Here is a 26134-nt window from a genome sequence, read left to right as displayed (position 1 = left end):
TCTATAGTTTTCTTTTTTTGTTACGTCTTTCCCTGTTTTGGTATTTGGATGATACTGGCTTCATAGAATGATTTAGGGAGGATTCCCTCTTTGTCTATCTTGTGGAATAGTGTCAGTAGGATTGGTACCAATTCTTTGAATGTCTGATAGAATTTAGCTGTGAATCCATCTGGTCCAGGACATTTTTTATTGGCAACTTTAAAATGACCATTTCAATCTCACTGCTTGTTACTGGTCTGTTCAGAGGTACTATATTTTTCTGTTTTAATCTTGGAGGGTCGTATATTTCCAGGAATTCATCCATCTCCTCTAGGTTTTCTAGTTTATGTGTATAAAGGTGTTCATAGTAGCCTTGAATAATCTTTTGTATTTCTGTGGTTTCAGTTGTAATATCTCCCAATTGAGCTTATTTGAAGCTTCTCCCTTCTTTTCTTGATTAATTTTGCTAATGATCTATCAATTTTATTTATCTTTTCAAAGAACCAGCTTTTCGTTTCATTTTTTTTTGTATTTTTTTTGGTTTCAATATCATTTTGTTCTGATCTAATCTTCGTTATTTCTTTTCTTCTGCTGGGGTTGGACTTGAATTGTTCTTGTTTCTGCAGTTCCTTGAGGTGTGACCTTAGATTGTCTATTTGTGCTCTTTGCAGAACTTTTTTTTTTTTTTTTTTTTTTTTTTTTGGGTGAGCGGAGTCTCGCTCTGTCGCCCGGGGGGGCCTGGAGTGGCAGTGGCGCGGATCTCAGCTCACTGGAGAGCTCCGCTTCCCGGGGCTCACGCCATTCTCCTGCCTCAGCCTCGCGCGAGTAGCTGGGACTACAAGGCGCCTGCCACCTCTGCCCGGCTAGTTTTTTGTAGTTTTTAGTAGAGACAGGGTTTCCCGTGTTGCCAGGATGGTTTGATCTCCTGACCCGCTTGTGATCCGGCCCGTCTCGTCCTCCCAAAGGTGCTGGGATACAGGCTTGAGCCACCCGCGCCGGCTCTTTCAGACTTTTTGATGGACGTATTTAATGGGCTATGAACTTCCTCTAGCAACACTTTTGCTGTATCCGCAGAGGTTTTGATAGGTTGTGTCAACTATTATTGTTCAGTTCAAATAATGTTTAATTTCCATCTGATTTCATTGTTACCGCAAAGTTCATTCAGGAAGCAGGTTTACTTTAAATTTCCATGTATTTGCATGGTTTTTTGAGGGTTCCTTTTGGAGTTGATTTCCAATTTTATTTTACTGTGGTCTGAGAGAGTACTTAATATAATTTCAATTTTTTTTTTTTTTTTTTTTTTTTTGAGGCGGAGTCTCGCTCTGTCACCTAGGCTGGAGTGCAGTGGCTGGATCTCAGCTCACTGCAAGCTCCGCCTCCTGGGTTTACGCCATTCTCCGGCCTCAGCCTCCAGAGTAGCTGGGACTACAGGCGCCCGCCACCTCGCCCAGCTAGTTTTTTTTTTTTTTGTATTTTTAGTAGAGACGGGGTTTCACCGTGTTAGCCAGGATGGTCTCGATCTCCTGACCTTGTGATCCGCCCGTCTCGGCCTCCCAAAGTGCTGGGATTACAGGCTTGAGCCACCGCGCCCGGCCAATTTCAATTTTCTTAAATTTACTGAGACTTGTTTTGTGGCCTATCATATGTTCTATCTTGAAGAATGTTCCATGTGCTGATGAATAGAATGTATATTCTGCAGTTGTTGGGTAGAACATTCTGTAAATATTTGTTAAGTCCATTTGTTGTAGGGCATAGTTTCTTTGTTGTTTCTTTGTTGAGTTTCTGTCTTGATGACCTGTCTGGTGTTGTCAGTGGAGTACTGAAGTCCCCCACTATTATTGTGTTGCCATTTATTGCATTTCTTAGGTCTAGTAGTAATTGTTTTATAAATTTGGGAGCTCCAGTGTTAGGTGCATATATATTTAGAATTGCGATATTTTCCTTATTGGACTAGTCCTTTTATCATTATATAATGTCCCTTTTTGTTTTTTTAAACTGCTGTTGCTTTAAAGTTTGATTTTTCTGATATAGGAATAGCTACTCCTGCTTTCTTTTGGTGTCTATTTGCATGGAATATCCTTTTCCACCCCTTTACCTTAAGTTTATATGAGTCATTATGTGTTACGTGTCTCCTGAAGACAGCAGAAACTTGATTGGTGAATTTTTGTCTATTCTGCCATTCTGTATATTTTAAGTGGAGCATTTAGACCATTTACATTTAATGTTAGTATTCTATTCATCATGCTATTTGTTGCCTAAATATCTTGTTTTTTTCTTTTTTTTTTTTTTTCTGTTGTGTTATTGTTATATAGGTACTGTGATATTTATGCTTTAAGGAGATCCTATTTTGGTGTATTTTGAAGATGTGTTTCAAGATTTAGCGCCACTTTTAACAGTTCCTGTAGTTCTGGCTTGGTAGTGGCAAATTTGTTCAGCATTTGTTTGTCTGGAAAAGACTATATCTTTCCTTCATTTATGAAGCTTAGTTTTGCTGGATACAAAATTCTTGGTTGATAATTGGTTTGTTTAAGGAAGCAAAAATAGGACCCCAGTCCTTTCTAGCTTGTAGGGTTTTTGCTGAGAAATCTGCTGTTAATCTGATAGGTTTTCCTTTATAGGTTACCTCTTGCTTTTGCCTCACAGCTCTTCAGATCCTTTCCTTTGTCTTGACTTTAGATAACCTGATGACTATGTGCCTAGGCAATGATGTTTTTGTGATAAATTTCCCAGGTGTTCTTTGAGCCTCTTGTATTTGGATGTCTAGGTCTCTAGCAAGGTCAGGAAAGTTTTCCTCGATTATTCCCTCAAATATGTTTTCCACACTTTCAGATTTCTCTTCTTCCTCAGGAACACCAATTATTCTTAGGTTTGGACGTTTAACATAGCCCCAAACTTCTTGGAGGCTTTGTTCATTTTTAAAAATTCTTTTTTTCTTTGTCTCCAATAGATGGGGTTAATTCAAAAGTCTTGTCATTAAGCTCTGAAGTTCTTTCTTCTGCTTGTTTGATTGTATTGCTAAGACTTTCCAATGTGTTTGGCATTTCCCTAAGTGTGTCCTTGATTTCCAGAAGTTGTGATTGTTTTTTATTTATGCATCAATTTCACTGAAGAACCTTCCTTTCATATCCTGTATTACAGTTTTGACTTTTTAAAGTTGGACTTCACCTTTCTCTGGTACCTCCTTGATTAGCTTAATAATCAGCCTTCTGAATTCTTTTTCTGACAATTCAGATTTCATCTTGGTTTGAATCCATTGCTGGTGAGCTGGTATAATCTTTTGGGGGCGTTAAAGGACACTTTTTATTTATTATTATTTCTCTTGGAAACTGTGATTTTGTTTTTGTTTATCTTTTATTTTAGGTTCAGGGGTACATGTACAGGTGTTAGTTACATGGGTAAACTTGTGTCCTGGAGTTTTGTTGTGCAGACTATTTCATCACCCAGGTATTAAGCCTACTATCTATTAGTTATTTTTCCTGATCCCCTCCAACCAACCTCCACCCTCTGATAGGCCCGAGTGTGTCTTGTTCCCCTCTATGTTTCCATGTGTTCTCATCTTTTAGCTCCCACTTATAAGTGAGAACATGCTGTATTTGGGTTTCTGTCCCTGTGTTAATTTGCTAAGAATAACAGCCTCCAGTGCCATCCATGTTCCTGCAAAGGACGTGATCTTGTTCTTTTTCATGGCTGTGTAGTATTCCATGGTGTATATGTACCACATTTTCTTTATCTAGTCTACCATTTCTGGGCATTTAGGTTGATTCCATGTCTTTCCTATTGTGAATAATGCTGCACTGAACGTACGTGTGCATGTGTCTTTATAACAATTTATATGACTTTGGGTATATACCCAGTAATGAGGTTGCTGGGTTAAATGGTATTTCTGTTTTTATGGCTTTGAGGAATCACCACACTGTTTTCCACAATGGTTGAACTAATTTACATTCCTTCCAACAGTACATAAGCATTTCTTTTTCTTTGCAGCCTCGCTAGCATCTGTTGTTATTATTATTTTTTGACTTTTTAGTAATAGCCACTCTGACTGGTGTGAGGTGGTATCCCATTGTGGTTTTGACAAAGTCTCCACTTTTAACAAATAGAAATATCAATCTTTTCATGATAAAAAATGAACTCCTGTGTGTGTGTTTTTTTCCCCTGTAAACCTATCTCAGGAAGTGTCAGCTCTTTCCTTTCAGTTATTCCAATCCCAAACCTTGAGCTAGTCCTCAACCCTTCTCTCTCCCAAACTATATACAATCAATCATAAAATATTATCAGTTTTATCTTCAGTGGACAGAAAGTTTTTTGGCCTTACCCAGGGCCTTCTCTCCAGAGCACACGTTATTAACAATGATCTGCTAATTTTAACATCTTTTGCGGTTGGATAGGCTGAGAATTTCTCAAATCATCTAGTCCTGGCTCTTTTTGCTTAATGATTCTTTCTTCATTTATCTCTTTCTTCTAGCATTTTAGTGTAAACAACACAAGAAACCAGCCTGCATCTTCAATACTTCACTTAGAAATCTCCTCAGTTAAATACCGAAGTTTATCACTTATAAGTTCTGCTTTCCATACAATGGTAGGTCACAATTCAATGAAGCTCCCTGTCACTATATAACAAAGATCACTTTTCTTTTAATTTCTAATAACACTTTTCTCATATTCTTCTGAGCCCTCTGAGCAGCATCTTTACTGTTCATATTTCTACTAATCTGCTTCTGGCAATATACGCGTTCTCCAAGACAGCAGTCCTCAACCTTTTTGACACCAGGGACTGGTTTTATAGAAGACATTTTTTTTTCCCCATGGAATAGGGGTGGTGGATGGTTTTGGGATGAAACTGTTCCACCTCAGATCACCAGGCATTAGATCCTCACAAGGAGCACACGACCTAGATCCCTTGCATGCACAGTTCACAATATGGTTTGCACTCCTGTGAGAATCTAATGCTGACGCTGATGTGACAGGAGGCAGAGTTCAGGTGGTAATGCTGGCTCACACGCTGTTTACCTCCTGCTATGTGCCCTGATTCCTAACAGGCCACCGGCTGGTACCGGTCTGCAGCCTGGAGGTGGGGATCCCTGCTCTAAGATGATAGAGGATTTCTCTACTGTGCTTCTCACTTCTTTCTGAGCTCTCAGCAATTGTGCCTTTAATGTCCATATTTCTACTAATAGTCTGTTTAAAGCAACCTATCTATCGTGTGCCTCAAAAATGCTTCCAGGCTCTGTCCATCACCAAATTCCACAGCCACTTTCACATTTTTAGGTATTTAATACAGCAGCACACCACTTCCTGGTACCAAATCTGCATTTGTTTCTGGTGGCTGCTGTAGCAAGTGACCACAAACCTGGTGACTGAAAACATCAGAAATTTATTCTGTTACAGTTCTGGAGCCCAGAGTCTGAAATCAGTATCCTGGGTCAAAATCAAGGTGTCAGCAATGCTGCACTCATCCTGGAGTTCCTGGGGGACCTAGGAATAATTTCCTTGTCTCTTCCAGCTTCTAGTGGATACTGGTATTCCTTGACTTCTGGTTGCATACCTCCAGTCCTTAAGGCTAGGATCTCCAAATATCTCTCTACTTCATCTTAACATCACCTCCTCTCTGTGTAAAATATCCCTTGGCCTTCCTGTAAAAAGGATACATGTGATTGCATTTAGAGCTCACCTGGATAATCCAGGATCATTTCCCCATCTCAAGATCCTTAACTTGGTCACATAGACAAAGACCCCTTTTCAGCCACATAAGACAACATTCACAGATTTCAGGAGTTAATGCCTGGATAGCTTTTGAAGGGGCATTATTTAGCCTACTGCAACTTGAATGCCCCTTCAAGACCCTGACTGTGCCTCTGGATGCAACAATCATAGTATAACCAGGAAACAGAAACTACCCATGTGTTTAAAACCCTGAGACCTCACTCCGTTTATCTCCTTGATTGCCCTATTTTCAGCACAGGCACCCCACAAAGCTGTCACAACTTGTCTTCTAGATGCCACACTCATGATTTTCTATTAATCTCAAATGCATTATTTGGGAAACTCCAATAATTTTGTAATTGAGCTCAGCATTGTGGAGTTGGGGTTGCGTCAGCAGCATATAACTGGCATTTTAAATGCACTGAACCAAAAGTCGGGAAACTGGGTTTAAGTCTTGCATGTTACTTTTAAAAACTTGAGACCTATGGCCAGTGACTTGGCCTTTCTCACTCTTAGTTAATTCATCTGCAAAATGAATATTAATGCTTATGGAAATTAAAACGAAGTGACTTAGGAGAAAGGCTTTGCTAACTTAAAGTTTTAGTGAAATAACAAATAAGATGAAGATGATATGAATCTTGACCAAGATGGTCTTAATGAGAGAGATTTCTTTCTCTTTCTAGGCCCCTGACCTCGCTTTTCCTAGAGCATTTAATTTAGAAAACTTGCAATCAATTCTTGATCTACCTCTTTGAGATGTAAATCTTCTCCCAGCCTCTTGCCAGTTTTACAATCAAGGATTGCCTTTCTTAAGGATCTGGGAGTCATTCCTTTGAAATGTAATCATCAAGGAAGATAGTAGCCTTATCTTCCAGTCTCTGTGGAGTAGGGGGAGGGTAGGAGCCTAAACTTCAGTGAGACTCTTGCTCCAGGTTGTAAAACTACCTCTTGTCATGAAGATAAGAGAAAGTTTACTTTTTCTTTGGGTAAGAGGCAGAAGGCCTTATGATATCCCACATCTCAGCTTTTAAAAACTTGCCATGTATTGTTTCAGCAGAGCTGGGTTAGTACTGGTCTCTCTTTCCCATTACAATAGACTTAAGTAAAATCTTCCTTACCTGTTTAACTTTGTCTGATGCAATTTTACTTTGACAATGGTTTCACAAAGTAACCACCACACTTTAATCCCTTCTGTCAAGACTCTCCAATATGAATGTAAAAGTGATATTACTTTCAGAGAAAATTATTGAATGCTTTTTCATTTTCATTCCTCCAAATTTATGTCACGTTCATGCTTTGAAGAGCATGAGATCCCCTTTTGCTGGATATGTCCTTTTCATCATCTCATTTTATCACTCCCCTGTGTAATACCCTAGTTATGCTTATTTTTCCTTATTTGCAGCTGTTAAATGATAATTTTCAAAAAAAGGGAAAATCATGACTCCCATACAGATATAAGAGAGTTGTTAAAGCTTTTATTTAACTCATTAATTAACTAAGGAACTAAGTAGATGTTTAATAGGTTCAAAAGAGAATCCTAGCTTCTCCACAGAAGGGAGGAAAGTCAATTGACTCAGCAGAATTTCTACAGACAATAATTATTTTGCATCACTATCAGTTATCTACAGCTTACAGATATGTAAAATATCTTCCATAGAATCATAATTCTGCTTATGTGTAGACAATGTATAGTTTTCCTTTGAAGGGCAAATCTTCCCTTACAGAGCATTAATTCATTTTCTTTTTTACAATATGACACAGAGTTGCAAGATGAAAGTGCTGGAGAACGATTGAAATTCCTCAGAGTTAGGATTTGGGTAACTGTTTTATTTATAGTTAAAAAAAAAAAAAGAAAACAAGGTTAAAGTACTTTAATAGAAGGCAGTCAATGAACCTGAGGAAGGATTTAATGAAAGTGCTGTTATGTTAAAGGACAATGAGGTTCAGAATCTCAAGACGGAAATAACTTCATTTTTAGTGCTACTGATGTGTAGGGAGGGAGAAAATATCAATTTGATCAGAGTGCACAAGATTTTTTAATATTTGAAATGCAGTTGGCCTGTTGGATATAACCCATGAGTCCTTTGAGCCTCTGAAGAATGATTCTTTTAACAGCTACCTAGGACCGAGATAATGGAGCCAGGCAGCTCTGGGATGAAGCTGCAAGAGCTTGGGCAGGAGGCAGGCTCAGAAGGGACGTTCATGGGTATGGGATGAAAGGGTGTTACACTGTCTAGTGGTTCATTCTGACCTTAAAAGTCCTCAATGCCAAGTTGCATCAGTGCTGAGTGATCTTTGCTCTCAGTTTAGTGTGCAACATCATGTGGCATAAAGTAGTTATTGTTAAGTGTCCTCACATTTTAGGGACAATAGGAGCAACATGCAAATGAACCATGGGTAGTATTCTTGGCCATATACAATTATGGGTATTTAAAATTTTTAGATGCTAATTAAGCCCGAAGTTCTTTGTGAATAGTGCCAATTTGCCTCCAAATAACATGTTACAGAGATAGAATAATTCACCATAAGTGACTGCACCAGCAACAGTGGCTGGCACATATATAGATGCTATTCGATAAATGTGCTTGGTATTGACTGATTGGAAAAGCATCCAAGAAGAGTTTCCATTTTTCTCCGATAAAACACACTTGATGTTCAGTTGTTGACAAAGAAGTGGCTGACTTCAAACAGTGGTGGTGTGGCCTGCTGCTACTGTCGTGCACACTAACTCAACCTTACTTTTCCTTAGAGTTCCTATTACGTTATGTAATCTTTATGTCCTCTGTTCATCTTTGGGGAGCCAAACTATAGGATTCAGGAACGCAATGGCAGTGTAAATGCAAATAAATGTGCACATTTAATGAAAAAACTCTAGCTTGGGAAACTTTCTTGCACTCTGTGGTTGGAGAGTTATCTAGAATGTCATCGTCCCCAAACATGTTTGTAATCATAGGTATAATGCATCTTGATTTCCAAGTAATAGGCCTATTGAACTGAACAATATGGGAACAGAACACACTGACCTCTCTGATGACAGAAACTATTAACTACTGTCCTTATAAACCACGGGGCCTCCAGGGTGGTGCTTTCAGAGGTGACACGGCACCACCTGCAGCTCTTCCTCCTCCCCCTCTTCCTGCTTCTTTTGAAGGCAAGTAGCTGAATAGGAGAAAACACAATATAAAATACTAAAAAACCCCAGCGAATACAATGTGAAATATTGAAAGAGAGTATTTTTTTTGAAGATGTAAGTGATTATCTATGTAAATTTGAACCAAAAAGAATAGATAAATCCTTTAGAAAATAGGAACAAATTGGGACACATTTTTTTTAGCCTTTCATAGTCACTTCAGGAAAGATTTCAAAGGTTTTTTTTTTATAACTTTTGCTTTTAATTACAGAAATAATAAATGTCAATTTTAATAGAAAATAAAATTATTTAAAAAAGTTTCCACCTAGAGAAGAACAATGAGCATAATTTGATATACTAAGTGATTCTTGCAGGGCTGCTTTCATGAAATATTTACATATTTATAATATACAAATACTTTGTTCATATATGATGTGAACAAAATTTTATAATTTTTTCTGGTTGAATCATTTTTTTTTTTAAGCAATGATTTTTGTAGGCCTTTTTTCATTTAGTATATTGATGTTTTATGATATCATAAAAATATTTCATTATTGTTTTAGAAGTACAGTTTGCTTCTAAATAAATTATACATGCACATGTGGAATATATATAAATACAGAATAGATATATATTTAATAGGAATACACACATATGTATGTGTGTGTATATATATATCTGTCACTGCTTTTTATATTATAGCTCTTCTTCTATTATTACATTTAGTTTCATGTAGATATATTCTATTAAGAGTAAATATTACACAGATAGAATGAAGATACTTTGTTATAATTCTTCAATATATAGAATTTGTTTTACTTATTCAAATATGTAATCTTTTCTACATAATCATCTGAATGCTTGCTTTCATAGAGCATGCATACTACTTTATTCTCAAGCAACCAGAAGTCCTTGAATGTTTTCTGAATAATCTATTGACCTATTGTCATCTCAAAACAAACCAGTAGTATTTCTCCCATATATTCGATTATTTTCAATTTTTGTTAATCATACTCTAGCCTATTTGGAACTTATCATTTATCTGTTATTTAAGAATTACATTTATCGCATTATTTTTTTCAATCTTTTATGTGCTTGATATGGATCTCAGATAATGTGTCTCTCAGTAGTTTCTGCTAGAAAATGTAAGAGGACAACAGCAAGGGGAGTTGATCTATTTATTTCAGGACCTTTAGGAAAGGTAGAAGACACAGCAATCTGAACTCTGGTTACTAAACCCAACTCCATTCTTCCTGACAGAAAGCTCTTGTACACAGAAAGAAATGTATCTGATGAATCGTAGCTAAGCAGAAATGAGACTTGTGTATAACAACTATCTGAGGCAGCTCTTAATTAGCCTTTCCTGTTAACAAGTGGTAAGATGAGGCCAGGCACGTGGCACATACCAGAAATTTGGGAGTCCAAAGTGGGGAGATCGCATGAGCCCAGGAGTTTGAGGCCAGCCTAGACAACATAGTGAAATCCCTATCTCTACAAAAAATGGGAAAAAGTAGCCAGCATAGTGGCACATGCCTATAGTCCCAGCTTCTCAGGAAGCTGAGGTGGGAGGATCACTTGAGCCTGGGAGGTTGAGGCTGCAGTGAGCTGTGATCATGCAGCTGCACTCCAGCCTGGGCAACAGATTGAGACCTTATCTCAAGAAAATAAAACAAATAAAGAACAAAAATGGTAAGATGAAACATCTAGCTGTTGAGAAGTCTCTAGACCATTTTAATATCTTTATTCCTATATCCAATGACCGATTCTAAATATAGGCTTGCCTTCTATACAGATTAGTTAAAAAACAAACAGAGATGCTTACAGCTTTTGCTTCAAACAGGTTATCAGAAAATCCTATAGGATCCAGTTTACTGAAAATCTGTAAGGAATAACATTTAAATTCATGGAGTTCATCTTTTTACTCCATACTTCTGAGCTTAAGGAGCCGTTAGTCTTGTTTTGGGAATTAAAGAATATTTCCCCATTTCAAAGCTGTTGTAGAAACTGCTTTCCTATATTCTATATCTTATGCAAATCCAGACTGAGATTCAGATAGGATTCAGATAGCATGTTCAGGGTCTCTCTGCTTTTTATATTAAAACTCTAGAAGTTTCTACTTTCTTCTTGAAAGCAGCACTCTTGAATGGCAGACCTCATGTTGGCAAATGATGGATGCCTTCAAAGACTTATTTGACATATTTGATGGGGAAATCATATCAGCCCTTTGGTAGAGAAAGAGGGAAAGTCATTCTAGCAGGAGAATGACAGCCATTTTTATCAAGGGGCTTTGTGTTGTGTTTGATCTCTGCATGTATCTGCTTGTATCCAAAGAAGAGAAAGTGTATGAAAAGAAAGGTGAAAAAGCAAAGGTCTCAGGATTGCAGGTAGGCTTCCTTAATTATTAGTAAATGAATTTTTACTGACAATCAGAATAATGCTGCAATAAAGAAGTTAACCCCCAGGTAAGACACATACCACTTTCTGGGATAACCTTTGTGTGCAGCTGAGCCACAGATTAACTCTGTGGTGTCCATGGTTGAAGAATGAAGCTCTTTTCCCCTTAGAGTTAGTAATATTGAGGGTATATTTAAAAACAGATTTTGACCTGACATGTTTTATATTCTAAGGGCACTATAGTCTAGGACAGACACCTAAATCCTATATCTAGGAACTGTTATGAGTGGGTTTTTCCTTGAAATTGTTAATTAACTTGAGCATCAAAACATCTCATGCTGAAGATTACAGAGAGAATTTTTATTACCCTGGTATAAAAGATTAACAGCCATTGATTGCTTTCCTTTTCGAATGTCATGAGAGAAACATAGATATTTATGCAGAGAAAGGTATAATCAGCAGTGGGTGGAGGCAGAAACAGCCATTCCCCGATTAACTTCATGGACATTAATCAGTAGAGAACATCTGAAGGAGTGTGAAGATAGATGCTTGAAATGGAATTGTGTACATATAAGTGAATATACAAATTATGCTATTGTGTCTGATCACTTTTATGTGACTCTAATTAGGATGCCAGCTACACTAAAATCCTTTCCTGTGTACTTTGTGTCTGATGTCTTTCAAGCAGCATTATGATTTGGCTTATCCATATTTTTGGATATAGTTGCGTTCTCATTTATGTATGAATTTCCGTTGTATGAATTTAACATACACTACAAATTACTTATTTTACTATTGATGGGATTTTAGGTAATCTATGAGTTTTTGGCTCTTACAAATATTTATGCCTTGAATATTCTAGACAGTGGATGGCAATCTATGGTTTAGGGCCTGTTACTGTACAGCCGGCGACCCAAGATTTTTTTTAATTTTATTTTAAAGAATTTTGAGAACATAAAGAAGATCGTGTGACAGAGGCTGTAGGTAAACTTCAAAATCTAACAGATTTAATATCTAATTCTTTACAAAAAAGTTTGTTTATTATGTTTTAGATCATGACTTTCCTAAGGTCCTTTTACTTATTTATACTGCTTGGGATTCAAAGAGCTTCTTGAAACTGTGGGTTGACTTCTTTCATGAGTATTGTAAATTCTCAGCTACTGTCTTTAAAATATTGCCATGCCCCATTCTTTATCACTTCAGGTTTTGATAATCTAATTATACATATTTATACCTTTTGACTATGGCCCATATGTATCTTACATTATTTCCTTCATTTTTCCACTGAGTGCTTTAGTTGACTATTTTGTTTTGACCTATCTACCAGTACAGGCATAGAGACTGTGGAGATAAATGCTTAAAATGGAATTGTTTACACATTAGTGAATACACAAATTATGCCATCGTGTCTGATCACTTTTATGTGACTCTAATTACGATGCCACCCACACTAAAATCCTTTCCTGTGTACTTTGTGTTTGATGTCTTTCAGACATCCTTTCAGGTGTCAGAGATATCAGAGATATTACGGGTTTGGTTTTAGAGCACTATAATAAAGTAAATATTGCAATAATATAAGTCACATGAATTTTTTGGTTTCCCAGTACATATAAAAGCTATGTTTACACGATACTGTATTCTATTAAGGGTGCAATAGCATTATCTCTAAAAAAGTAAACATCTTAACTAAAAAAACTTTGCTGTAAAAAAATGCTAATGATCATCTAACCCTTTAGCAAGTTGTAATGTTTTTGTTGGTGGAAAGGCTTTCCTCAATGTTGATGGGTGCTGACTGATCCGGGTGGTGGTTGCTGAAGGTTGAAGTGGCTGTGGAGATTTCTTAAAATAAGACAACAATGAAGTTTGCCACATCCATGGATTCTTCCTTTCATGAAAGAGTTCTCTGTAGCATGTGATGCTGTTGGATAACTTTTTACCCACTGCACAGCTTCTTTCAAAACTAGAGTCAGTCCTCTCAAACTCTGCTGCTGCTTTGTCAGCTAAGTGTATGTAATATTCTAAATCCTTTGCTTTCATTTCAACAATGTGCACAGCATCTTCAACAGGAGTAGATGCCATCTGAAGAAGTCACTTTCTTGGCTCACTCATAAGAAGCAACTCCTTATCCAATTCAGCCACATCTTCAGGCTGCAATTCTAATTCCAGCTTTTTGCTATTTCCACCACATTTGCAGTTCCTTTCTCCACTGAAGTCTTGGACCCCTGAAAATCATTCGTGAGGATTGGAATCAACTTCTTCCAAACTCCTGTTAATGTTGATATTTTGACCTCTTCCCATGAATCACAAATGTTCTTAATGACAGGCAGAATGATGACTCCTTTGCAGAAGGTTTTCAATTTACTCTGTCAAGATCCATCAGAATAATCACTAGTGATGGCAGCTATAGCCTTACAAAATGTATTGCTTAAATAATAAGGCTTGAAAGCAAAAATTACTCCTTAATCCGTGGGCTGCAGAATGGATGTTGTGTTGGCAGGCACGAAAACAACATTAATCTTCCTGTACATCTCCATCAGAGCTCTTGGGTGACTGAGTGCGTTGTTAATGGGCAGTAACATTTGGAAAGGAATCCTTTTTCCTGAGCAGTAGATCTTAATAGTGGGTTTAAAATATTCAGTAAACCATGCAATAAACAGATGTGCTGTCATCCATACTTTGTTGTTCCATTGAGAAGGAACAGCAGTGTAGATTTAGCACAATTATTAAGGGCCCTAGGATTTTCTGAATGGTAAATGAGCATTGGCTTAAACTTAAAGTCACCAGGTGCATTAGTCTCTAACAAAAGAATCAGCCTGTGCTGTGAAGCTTTGAAACCGGGCATTGACTTCTCCTTTCTAGCTATGAAGTCCTATATGGTATCTTCTTCCAATATAAGGTTGTTTTATTTATCTTAAAAATCTGTTTAGCATAGCTACCTTCATCAACTAACTTAGCTAGATCTTCTGATAACTTGCTGCAGCTTCTACATCAGCACTTGCTGCTTCACCTTGCACTTCCACGTTATGGAGACAGTGTTTTTCTAAGGAAAGAACCTCATGAACAACATCTGCTAACTTCAGACTTTGCTGCAGCTTCCTCCCATCTCTCAGCCTTTGCAGAATTGAAGAGAGTTAGGGCCTTGCTCTGAATCAGGCTTTGGCTTAAAGAAATGTTGTGGCTGGTTTCATCTTCTTTCCAGACCATGGAAACCTTCTCCACATCAGCAATAAGGCTATTTTGCTTTCTTGTCATTTGTGTGTTCACTGGAGTAACATTTTTAATTTCCTTCAAGAGCTTTTCCTTTGCATTCACACCTTGTCTGTTTGATACAAGAGGTCTGGCTTTCAGCCCATGTTGGCTTTTGACATGCCTTCCTCACTAAGTTTAATGACTTCTCACTTTTGATTTGAAGGGAGAGATGTGTGTCTCTTCCTTTCACTTGAACACTTAGAGGCCATTGTCAGGTTATTAATTGGCCTGATTTCAATATTGTTGTGTCTCTGGGAGTAGGGAGGTCCAAGGAGAGTGAGAAAAATGGGGGAATGGTTGGTCAATGGAGCAGTCAGAATACACACCTAATATTTATCAGTTAAGTTGGCTATCTTATATGGATGCAGTTCGAGGTGCCCTAAAACAGTTACCATAGTAACATCAAAGATCACTGATCACAGATCACCATAACTGATATAATAATGAAGAAAATGTTTGAAATATTGGAAGAGTTACCAAAATGTGACTCAGAGATGCAAGGTGAGCATATTGCAGAAAAATTGTGCCAATAATGCAGGGTTGCTACAAACCTTCAATTCGTAAAAACTGCAGTATCTGTGAAGTACAATAAAGTGACATGTATTAACATGAGCTATGCCTTCTATAATCTTACATCACTTTAATTTGTTATATAAAAACTTTTAAAACATCTATCATGATCTTAATTTCAGACTTTTAGTTTTAAAACATGCCAGTGGTTACTTTTATAGATCTCAGCTTCTTATTTTGAACACATTTCTTCCATCTTTTTTTCTATTACTTTGAATATACTATGAATAGTTATTTTAAAGTTATTGTTTAAAAAATCCAATATCTGGATGATATTTGAGTCTTCTTTTTTGGTTTTGATCATTTTGTCCCTCTCGTCTTTCCTGTTAATTATTATTATTATTTATTATTATTATTATTATTGAGATGGAGTTTCACTCTTTGTTGCCCAGACTGGAGTGCAGTGGTGCAAGCTTGGCTCACTACAACCTCCACCTCCTGGGTTCAAGTGATTCTCCTGTCTCAGCCTCCTGAGTAGCTGGGATTACAGGCACCCGCCACCACACCCAGCTAATTTTTGTATTTTTAGTAGAGACAGGGTTTCACTATGTTGGCCAGGCTGGTCTTGAACTCCTGACCTTGGGTGATCCATCCGCCTCGGCCTCGCAAAGTGCTGGGATTATAGGTGTGAGCCACCGCACCCGGCCATCCTGTTAATTTTTTAAATTAAACTTTTAATTTTGAGATAATTATAGACTTACATGGAATTGTAAGAAATAATACAGAGTGATCTCATGTACTGTTTATGCATTTTTCCCCAGCGGTAACACCTTGAAAACCTATAGCACAATATCACAACCCTGATAAGGATTTTGATACAGGTGAACTACAGGACATTTCCATCACCACAGTTGCCCTCATGTTGCCTTTTTATAGCTACATCTGCTTCCATCTCATCCTCACCCTCTTCTTAACCTCTGGGAAGCACTAATCTCTTCTCCATTTCTACACTTTTGTCATTTTAAGAGTTTTATGTAAATGCAATCATACACTGTGCAACCCTTTGGAATTGGCTTATTTTCACTCAGCATAATTCTTTGGAGATTAATCCTGGTTGTGGCATGTATCAATGTTCTTTCCTTTTAATTGCTGAGTAGCATTGCTTTGTACATATGTACCACAGTTAGTTTAAGCATTTACCTATCGAAAGATACCCGGATTGTTTCTAATTTTTGGCGATTACTAATTAGGCTGCTATAAACATTCATGTACAGGTTTCTGAGTGGACATAAGCTTTTTTCTTTTTTAGAAGGAGCCTTGCTCTTTTGTCCAGGCTGGAGTGCAGTGGCGTGACCCTGGCTCACTGCAACCTCCACCTCCAGGGTTTAAGTGATTCTCCTGCCTCAGCCTCCCCAGTAATTGGGATTACAGGCATGTGCCACCATGCCCAGCTAATTTTTTGTATTTTTAGTAGAGACAAGGCTTTGCTATGTTGGCCAGGCTGGTCTTGAACTCCTGACCTCAAGTGATCCACCTGCCTTGGCCTCCCAAAGTGCTGGGATTACAGGCATGAGCCACTATGCCTGGTCATGAGTGGACATAAATTTTTATTTCTCTGGAATAAATGCCCCCAAAACCAAGACTGGTCATAAAGTAGTTGTATGTTTAGTTCTTTAAAGAAACTGCCAAGCTAGGGAAGGCTGGACATGGTGGCTCATGCCTATAATTCCAGCACTTTGGGAGGCCCAGGTGGTCGGATTGCTGGAGCCCAGAAGTTTGAGACTAGCCTGTGCGACATAGTGAAACCCTGTCTCTACAAATAGTAATAATAATAAAAATTAGCCAGGAGTACTGACTGGCTCTCACCCTGTGATCCCAGCTACTTGGGAGGCTGAAGTGGGAGGATCTCCTGAGCCAGGGAGGTCAAGGCTGTAGTGAGCTGGGATCCTGCCACTGCACTGCAGCCAGTACTCCTGCCACTCCATTCCACTCCAGTGACAGAGTGAGACCCTGTCAAAAAAAACAAAAACAAACAACAACAAAAAAACCAACAACAACCCCCTCGCCCCACCCCCCTCCACACACACACACACACACACACACACACACACACACACACACACACAAATCTGCCAAGCTGTTTTTCAGAGTGGCTGTATCATTTTACATTTCCACCAGCAATGTATGAGTGACCCAATTTCTCCATATTCTCACAACATTTAGTGTTGTCACTATTTTTTATTTTAGCCATTTAGATAACTGCGTAGTGATTTCACATTGTGGTTTTAATTTGCATTTGCCTAATGCCTAATGTTGAACATCTTTTCATTTGCGTATTTTCCATCTGTATAGCCTCTTTGGTGAACATCTCTTCATGTCTTTTACCTATTATCTAAATGAATAATGAGTTGTTTGCTTCTTTTTTTTTCCCCCTATTGAGTTTTGAATGTTCTTTATATGCTTTCAATACTAGCCATTTGTGGAATGTGTGGTTTTGCAAATATTTCTACCCAGTGTGTAGCTTGTGTTTTTATCCTTTTAATAGGATCTTTTTTAGAGGAAAATATTTTTGGGGGAGTCCAGTTGATACATTTTCCCTTTTCTGGATTGTGCTTTTGGTGTCAAGCCTTAGAACTCTTCGCCTAGAATTTTTCTTATGCTTTTTTTTTTCTAAAAGCTTTATAGTTTTACATTTTACATTTCAGCCATGATCCACTGTGAGACTTTTTTTGTGTGTGTAAGATGTGAGACTTAGATTGAGACTCATTTCTGTTGCCCATGGATGTGAAATTTCTCCAGCATCATTTTGTTCAGAAAGACTGTCCTTCCTTCATTGAGTTGATATTGTACCTTTGCCATTACTTGAGCATATTTGTTTGGGTGTATTTTTTGGGTTCTCTATCCTGTTTTAGGACCTATGTATCTCTGCCTGTCAATACCACACAATCTTGATTACTGTAGCTATATAATAAGTGTTAAAATCATTTACTCTTTTACTCAAGAAGCTAAAAAATGTGTTAAAATCAGGTAGGATGATTGTTCTCACTTTATTCTTCTTTTCAGTAATGTCTTTCAGTTCTTTTTATTTTCTACACAAATTTTAGAATAAACTACCTATATATACAAAAAGTCTTGCTGGGGTTTTAATAGAAGTTGCACTAAACCTTCTGGATAGAATTGATGTATTTATACTATGTTGAGTCTTTCAATCTACAAATATGGTGTGTCTCTTCATTTATTGAAGTCTTCTTTAACTTTTCTTCATCAATAGTTTGCAGTTTTCTCTGTACAAGTCCTATATATGTTTTATTAAATTGAAAACTAAGTATTTCATTTTTGGAAACAATTCTAAATGGTATTTTATTTTCAATTTTGTGTCTACTTATTCATTGCTAGTATATAGAATATAATTATTTTTGTGTATTTATCTTGTATTTTGAAATCATGCTGAACTCACTTATTTCTTTTTTTTTTTAACTTTTATTTTAGGTTTGGGGGTACATGTAAGGTTTGTTACATAGGTAAACACATGTGACAGGAAACTGTTGTACATATTATTTCATCTCCCAGGCATTAAGCCCAGTACCCAATAGTTATCCCTTCTGCTCCTCCCTCTGCTCCCACCCTCCCCACGAAGTAGAACCCAATGTCTGTTGTTTCCTCCTTTGTGTTTATAAGTTCTCATCATTTAGCTCCCACTTTCCACAAGCGTGTGTATGTGTGTGTTTTTTAATAGGTTCCTTAGGATTTAAAAATGTAAGCAATTATGCCATCTATAAATAGAAACAGTTTTATTTGTTCCTTTCCAGTCTTATGGCTTTTTCTTTTCTTGCATTATTGCACTGGCTAGAACTTCCAGCACTACGTTGAAGAAGAAAGGTGAGAGTGAACATCTTTGCCTTGTTCCCAATCTTACTAGGAAAGCAATCACCACTAAGTAAAATGTTATCTGTACTTTTTAAAGACACTCTTCATTAGGTTGAAGAAGTTCTCTGCTGCTCATAGTTTTATTTTTTTTTCTGAGAATACTTTTATCATTAATGGGTTTGAGCTTTGTCAAATGCTTTTTGTACATCAATTGATATGCTCATGTGATTTTTAAATTTAGCTTGTTAATATGGTGGAGTACACTGATGGATTTTCGAATATTAAACCAATCTTGTATCCCTGAAAAGGGCTTCACTTGGTTATAAGGCATAATTCTTTTCATATATTGCTTAATTCTGCTTAATAATATTTTGTTAATAATTTTAAATCTGTATTTGTGAGAGATACTGGTGTGTAGGTTTCTTTTTTGTACTGTAACCTATTATTCTATTTTCTTGAATAGACTGTGTAGAATTGGTGTTAATTTTTCTTTTTTTTTTTTTTTTTTTTTGAGCTGGAGTTTCACTCTTCTCACCCAGGCTGGAGTGCAATGGCACAATCTCAGCTCACTCCAACCTCTGCCTCTCTCGTTCAAGCGATTCTCCTGCCTTAGCCTCCTGAGTAGCTGGGAGTATAGGTGTGCACCACCATGCCCAGCTAATTTTTGTATTTTTAGTAGAGACGGGGTTTCACCATATTGGCCAGGATGGTCTTGATCTCTTGACCTTGTGATCCGCCTGCCTTGGCCTCCCACAATGTTAATTTTTCTTTAAGCATTCAGTAGACTTCTCCAGAGAAATCATCTGGGCTTGAAGATGTTTTTAAGAGAAGTTTTAAATGATAAGTTCACGTTTCTTAATAGTTATAACATCTTTCAAATTATTTATTTCATATTGAGTGAGTTGTGGTAGTTTGCCTTTTCTAAAAATTGGTCCATTTCACCTGAGTTGTCAAATTTATATGTGCAGCATTGTTTTGTGTAGTCCCTTATTATCCGTTGATCTTTGCAGAATATGCAGTGATATCTTCTCTTTCATTCCTGGAATTAGTAATTTATAACTTCCTTTTTCTTTGTCAATCTTTCTAGAGATTTGTCAATTTTAATCTTTTCAAAACTCAGCTCTTTATTCCACTGATTCTATTTTTTTCTGTTTTCAATTTTATTCATTTCTGCTCTTTAATATTTTAATTCTTCTCCTTGCTTTGGGCTTGTTTAACTCTTGTTTTCTAGGTTTTGAGATAGGAACTTAGATTTTTGGTTGGAAAGTTTTTTTTCTCTTATAATGTAGTAATTTAATGCTTTGCATTTCCCTCATAGCACTGCTTTAGCTAACAGATATTGATATATTGTATTTTCATTTTCCTTCCTTCCTTCCTTCTTTCCTTCTTTCATTCTCCTTTTCTTTTCTTTTCTTTTCTTTTCTTCTTTTCTTTCTTTTCGACGGAGTCTCGCTCTGTTGCCCAGGCTGGAGTGCAGTGGTGCGATCTCGGCTCACTGCAAGCTCTGCCTCCCAAGTTCACGCCATTTTCCTGCCTCGGCCTCTGGCGTAGCCGGGACTACAGGCGCCGGCTACCACTCCCAGCTAGGTTTTTGTATTTTTTATTTTCTTTCTTTCTTTTTTTTTTTGGTAGGGACGGGGTTTCACCATTTTAGCCATGATGGTATCGATCTCCTGACCTTGTGATCTGCCCGCCTTGGCTTTTTTTTTTTTTTTTTTTTTGATGGAGTCTGGCTCTGTTGCCCAGGCTGGAGTGCAGTGGCGCAATCTCGGCTGGCTGCAAACTCTGCCTCCCAGGTTCAAGCAATTCTCCTGCCTCGGCCTCCCGAGTAGCTGGGACTACAGGTGCCCGCCACCATGCCCAGCTATTTTTTGTATTTTGAGTGGAGACGGGGTTTCACCATGTTGGCCAGGATGGTCTCGATCTCTTGATCTCATGATCTCCTCGCCTCGGCCTCTCAAAGTGTTGGGATTACAGGCGTGAGCCACCGCGCCCGACCTTGTATTTTCATCTTCATTTTCATTTAGTTCAATGTATTCTTGATTTCCCATGACACTTCCCCTTTGACTCACGGGTTATTTAGAAATGCGCTCTTTCGTTTTCTAGGGTATGGAGATTTTCCTGTTGTCCTTCTGTTTATATCCAGTTTAATTCCATTTTGGTCAGAGAACACACTCTGTATATTTCAATTCTTTTAAATTTGTTGAGTTTTTGGCCCGGGATACAGTCTAATTTGGTATATGTCCAATGGCATTTGAAAATAATGTATACTCTGTTATTGTTGGTTGGAGTATTTTGTAAATGTCAATTCGATTATTTTGGTTGATGATGTTGTGTTGTTCTATCCTTGCTGATTTTCTGTTTTGTTCTATCAATTGTTGAGAAGGTGGTGTTGAAGTCTCCAACTACAGTTGTACATTTGCCTTATGCCTTCTTTTACTTCTGTTGGTTTTGCTTTACATATTTTCAGCTGTTGTTTGGTATATACGCATTTGGGATTGTGTCTTAATGGCTGATTTGCCCTTTAAGCATTATATAAAAATCTTCTCTGTCTCTGGAAATTTTCTTTGCTTTAAAATCTACTTTATCTGCTTTAAAATCTACATTACAAAATGGTTTATATTTAATATAACCATTCCAGTTTTCTGTTGATTAATGTTTGTGTAGTACATCTTTTTCCATTCTCTAACTTTCAACTTGCCTATATCAAATTTTAAGTGACTTTCTGTAGATAGCATATAGTGAAATCATGTTTTACATCCACTTTGCAATCTGTGTCTTTTAATTGATGTCTTTAGACATTTACCTTTTTTTTTTTTTAGTAAAAAAAGTTTACAGTGGCATAGCAGGAAATGCTTTTAAGGTATTTTGTAGAACCTTGATTTAAAAAAAATGTAACTAGAGTGACCAACTCATCCTGGTTTGCCCAAGTCTTTTCCAGTTTTAACACTGAAAGTCCTGTGTTCCAAGAAGCCCCACAGTCCTAGGCAACCAGGACAATTACAGATCATTTTCTTTTAACGTAGTTATTGATATATTAGGGCTTAGGTCTGCAATTTTACTTTATATTTTTGTTTATTCTCTCTGGCTTTTCTTTCTCTGTTTCTTCTTACTGACTTGAAGCGAGTTACCTGTACTTTTTTTTTTTTTGGAATTTCATTAGGTTTTATCTATAGTGCTTAGGAGTAAATATCTTTGCATAACTTCCTTTAGTGATTGCTATAGGTATTATATTACATATACATAACTTATCACAGTCTACTGGTGTCATCATCTCACAAGTCTGAGTGAAGCATAGAAACTGTACTTTCCTTTAAGTCCCTTACTCTCTGTTGTTTATAATTGTCTTCAAGATTTTCTCTACAGGGCACATTAAGAGTCATATGAAGCAGCGTTAAAATTTTTTTGTTTCTACCATCAAACATAATTTATAAAAGGTATTAAGAAGGAAAGCCTATTGCACTTACCCATATTTTGCTTACTGTGCTCCTTTTTCTTTATGATACTTCAAGTTTATTATTATTTTTTTCTTCAATATCTCCTCTTTGTTTAGAGAACTTCCATTAGCCATTCTTTTAGGGCAGGTCTCCTGATGACAAATTCTCTGCTTTTCTTCATCTGAGAATATTTTGATTTCCTCTTTCCTCCTGAAAGACATTTCCAGTGGATATAGGTTCTGGGTTAATTTCTCATCAGAAATCATGGAATCTAGAAGAAAGCGGTACCAAAAAATAGGGGAAAATGTCTTGAGAAAGAAACGGTATTCAAAAGATAATCCTATGAATTATGCATCTATAGGTAAAGCGGTAAACGTACAGGCTAAGTATGTGAATTATGTTTTAAGACAGCTTCAGACCTCTCTGTACCTTAGACTTACAGCAGTGAAAAATTTAGATCTGCAGGTTTGAGGGGAGAGATAAAAGGGAGAGGGAAATGGAAGAGGTAGCAGGAGCTCATTCGAAAGCATGTGGCTTGTTTAAACACAAATGAAGTTTCTCAAAAAATGTTTTCTACATTAACATTTTCTACATTACCTTAACCTTAATCAACTTCTGGTTTTTCGTATTTCATCTTGGAAGGCTGCCTCATTTCCTCCCAACAAAATGTTCTAAAGAGATCCAAGAATAGCACCAGTTTTTAACACAGAAGTGTAAAACTACTTTCTGCTTGGGTGAAAGATTTTTAAGACTTGAAAACTTGATTTGCTGACTTGCTGGTTTGGAAATGGTGGCCAAACTACAAATTACCTTGCTCTGGTGATGTTCCAGAAGTAATTCTAGATTATAAGATTTACTTTGGGAGCACAGATATTATTCTTAGGGAATAATATACTAGGAACATACTAGGGAGAGGATTTTGCCATATTTCCAAGTATAGATATACCTCTAAACTTAAGTGAGTAACTTGGAAACATGTAAGAATATCTAGGTAACCTGAGATTAAACACAGGATAGAAAAATTGCCTTTGCTTGCTAAGGAAATTAGGTAAGGCCATCTTAAATCTTTGTTAAAAAGATGTTCTTGGGCCAGGTGCCGTGGCTCACACCTGTAATTCCAGCACTTTGGGAGGCTGAGGCAGGCGGACCATGAGGTCAGGAGATCGAGACCATCCTGACCAACATAGTGAAACACCATCTCTACTAAAAATACACAAATTAGCTAGGCATGGTGTGTGCCTGTAATCCCAACTACTCAGAAGGCTGAGACACGAGAATCACTTGAACCCAGGAGGCATAGGTTCCAGTGAGCCAATATCACACCTTGCACTCCAGCCTGGTAACAGAGTGAGACTCTGTCTCAAAAAAAAAAAAAAAAAAAAAGATGTTTTGTGGGTGAAGCCAGAGAAAAGTCTATTCACAAAAGGCCATGGCTGCACAATAGTATTTTGCTTCCCTTGTCCAATGGCTATTTGAAATTATGTTGAATTTTCTCTCATCCAATATGAATAACTATAATAAAATATACAAAGAGGAGCATTGAGCTCAACCATCATCAAGTCTGATAATCTTTTACCTAATAGCAACTAAACTACTGTTTGTACTTGATATTTTGTCAGTTTGAATTTAAAAAAGGAATCTCAAAGTTCCTTTAATTGAAGAAATATATATAAATCGATTCCCTCCAATGCCTCTCACTCTAGGAAACAAAATCTAGAAGCACACTGTGCTGTGAAAATCCAGAATTTCCAAAATTTCTGTTACAAGTGGTTTGTAAGTGTCCAAGAAGAAAGGGATATGTTTTTAGTGTGGCCTCAATGGAGAATCTCCTGAAGGAAATAGGCTGTTGGTTTAATTTTGTTGTATTCAATTTTAAATGGTGTTTTCAAATCGAATATTAAAAAATTCAAAAGTGTTACTTTAAATTTGATGGCTTCATATGGTGGTGCTATTGGGTAGAGAACAGATCTAACAGAGAAACGTATTCATTAATTACTATTGTAATGATTGTAAGATGAATAATGTTGAGTTTGTGCACTAGAGTTAAAAAAGTTAGCTTATTAATAAAAAACAAAATGTTATGGAAACATGTTTGGCAACAATATGGTTTGAGTTGGAAGATTATTTTCTTATGTTAGAAACTGATAAACTAGTTTTGTCTAACAGAACTTGTCGTGATAATGAAAATATACCATATTACAGTGGATATCGAACAATTCAAATGAGAATAGTAAGACCAGGGAACTGAATTTTTTTTTAACTTTTAGTTAATATAAATTTAAATAGCTTCGTATGGCTGCCGGATTAGACAACATAGCTATAGACTGTGAAAATAAGGACAGTAAAGAAAGGTTGTGATAATTAAATGTTTGGAGTCCTGATTATTTACAAATTGTCATTATAAGTGCCAGAGTGCATTAATGAGAGCACACATAAGGCTGACAAATCATGACCTTCTTTTTTTCTTTTAAAAATGTCTTAGCATCCAATGTGTAAGATCATAATGATCAAATCTCAGACCATCAAACAAGAAACACATGCTATACAAACATTTTTAACCCTAAACAATCATAGAAATTGTTTCATTGCCTCTCCCAATGTCCCCATTCCATTTCTGATTTACTCTGTTTGGATCATGTTAATGCCAGGATCTTTATCTTGTCCTGAACTCCCAGTATCTAACAAAAAGTCTACCACACGGTGGGTGCAATTAGTATATACTGAATAGTTGAAAGTATGCTAATTGTTAGTGCATTTGCCTAGTCTATGGTTCTTGAATGCAGGCAGCTCAATATCTGTCTCCAGCATCATGCACAGTGAGTGGTATAGGGCAAGCAGCAGTAAATGCTTGTGAATGGACTGCTGGACTTTGCATCTGTTTGTTCCTCTAATCCTTATCAAGAAAAGTTAAGGAAATATATGCTTTCCCTTTTGTATAAGCCAGAAAAGTTCAGCGTGAATCCTTCCCCTCTGTTGACTTCCTGCTTATAACTCTGCATGTTAAATGCCGAGTTTATTGCCAAGAGCTATGAGTCTTCTACACTTGGAAGAGAAGTGAAATTTCTGGAACGAATACACAAAGATCTAAGGAAATGCATATATTAAAAAATGTTTTGGCCTGGTGCGGTGACTCACACCTGTAATCCCAGCACTTTGGGAGGCCGAGGCAGGTCGATCATGAGGTCAGGAGTTCGAGACCAGCCTGGTCAATATGGTGAAACGCTGTCTCTACTAAAAACACAAAAATTAGCAGGGCATGGTGGCATGTGCCTGTAGTCCCAGCTATTTGGCAGGCTGAGGCAGAAGAATTACTTGAACCCGGGAGGCGGAGGTTGTAGAGAGCCAAGATCGCGCACTGCACTCCAGCCTGGGCGACAGAGAGAGACTCCATCTCAAACAAACAAACAAACAAACAAACAAAAAATGTTTTGTGGCTTGGCGCAGTGGCTCATACCTGGCCTGTAATTGCAGCACTTTGGGAGGCCAAGGTGGGCAGATCGCTTGAGGTCAGGAGTTCAGGACAAGCCTGGTCAACATGGCAAAATCCTGTCTCTACTAAAAGTACAAAAACTAGTCAGGTGTGGTGGCGCACACCTGTAATCCCAGCTACTCGGGAGGCTGAGGCAGGAGAATCGCTTGAACCCAGGAGGTGGAAGTTGCAGTGAGCTGAGATTGCACCACTGTACTCTAGCCTGGGAGACAGAGTGAGTGAGACTTCATCTTTGTGACTTGCAAGTCATCTCCACTTAGAAGCAAAAGCAGTCTCTTCTTTCTTATGTTGACCATGTCTGCAGCAACAAAGATGCCAACATCTGCTTAACCATCTTTTTCTTAGTACTTGGTATACCCCCTCATTGGAAAGGGT

General features: G+C 37.4%; 1 long non-coding RNA gene across 3 annotated transcripts in view; it reads right to left on the bottom strand.

Moving 5' to 3' along the window:
* LOC108527409 (uncharacterized) overlaps positions 1-22476 on the bottom strand; it is a 28448-nt gene extending 5972 nt beyond the window's left edge. The window contains exons 1-3 of one of the 3 annotated variants that reach the window (XR_001884802.1): positions 22300-22476; positions 14933-15031; positions 8706-8841 (exon numbers count right to left, since the gene is read on the bottom strand). This is a non-coding gene — a long non-coding RNA (uncharacterized LOC108527409). Of the gene's footprint in view, positions 1-5524; positions 5613-8705; positions 8842-14932; positions 15032-22299 lie in introns of all 3 variants that reach the window. The other 2 variants (XR_001884801.1, XR_001884800.1) reach the window with 2 other exon arrangements.
* Between the last annotated feature and the right edge of the window lie 3658 nt (positions 22477-26134).

This window comes from Rhinopithecus bieti, unplaced genomic scaffold, assembly GCF_001698545.2.
Source record: "Rhinopithecus bieti isolate Rb0 unplaced genomic scaffold, ASM169854v2 scaffold_2574, whole genome shotgun sequence".
NCBI classification, from domain to species: Eukaryota; Metazoa; Chordata; class Mammalia; order Primates; family Cercopithecidae; genus Rhinopithecus; species Rhinopithecus bieti.
The sequence above is the reverse complement of the archived record's forward strand: the minus strand, read 5'-3'. Positions and strand labels throughout refer to the sequence as shown.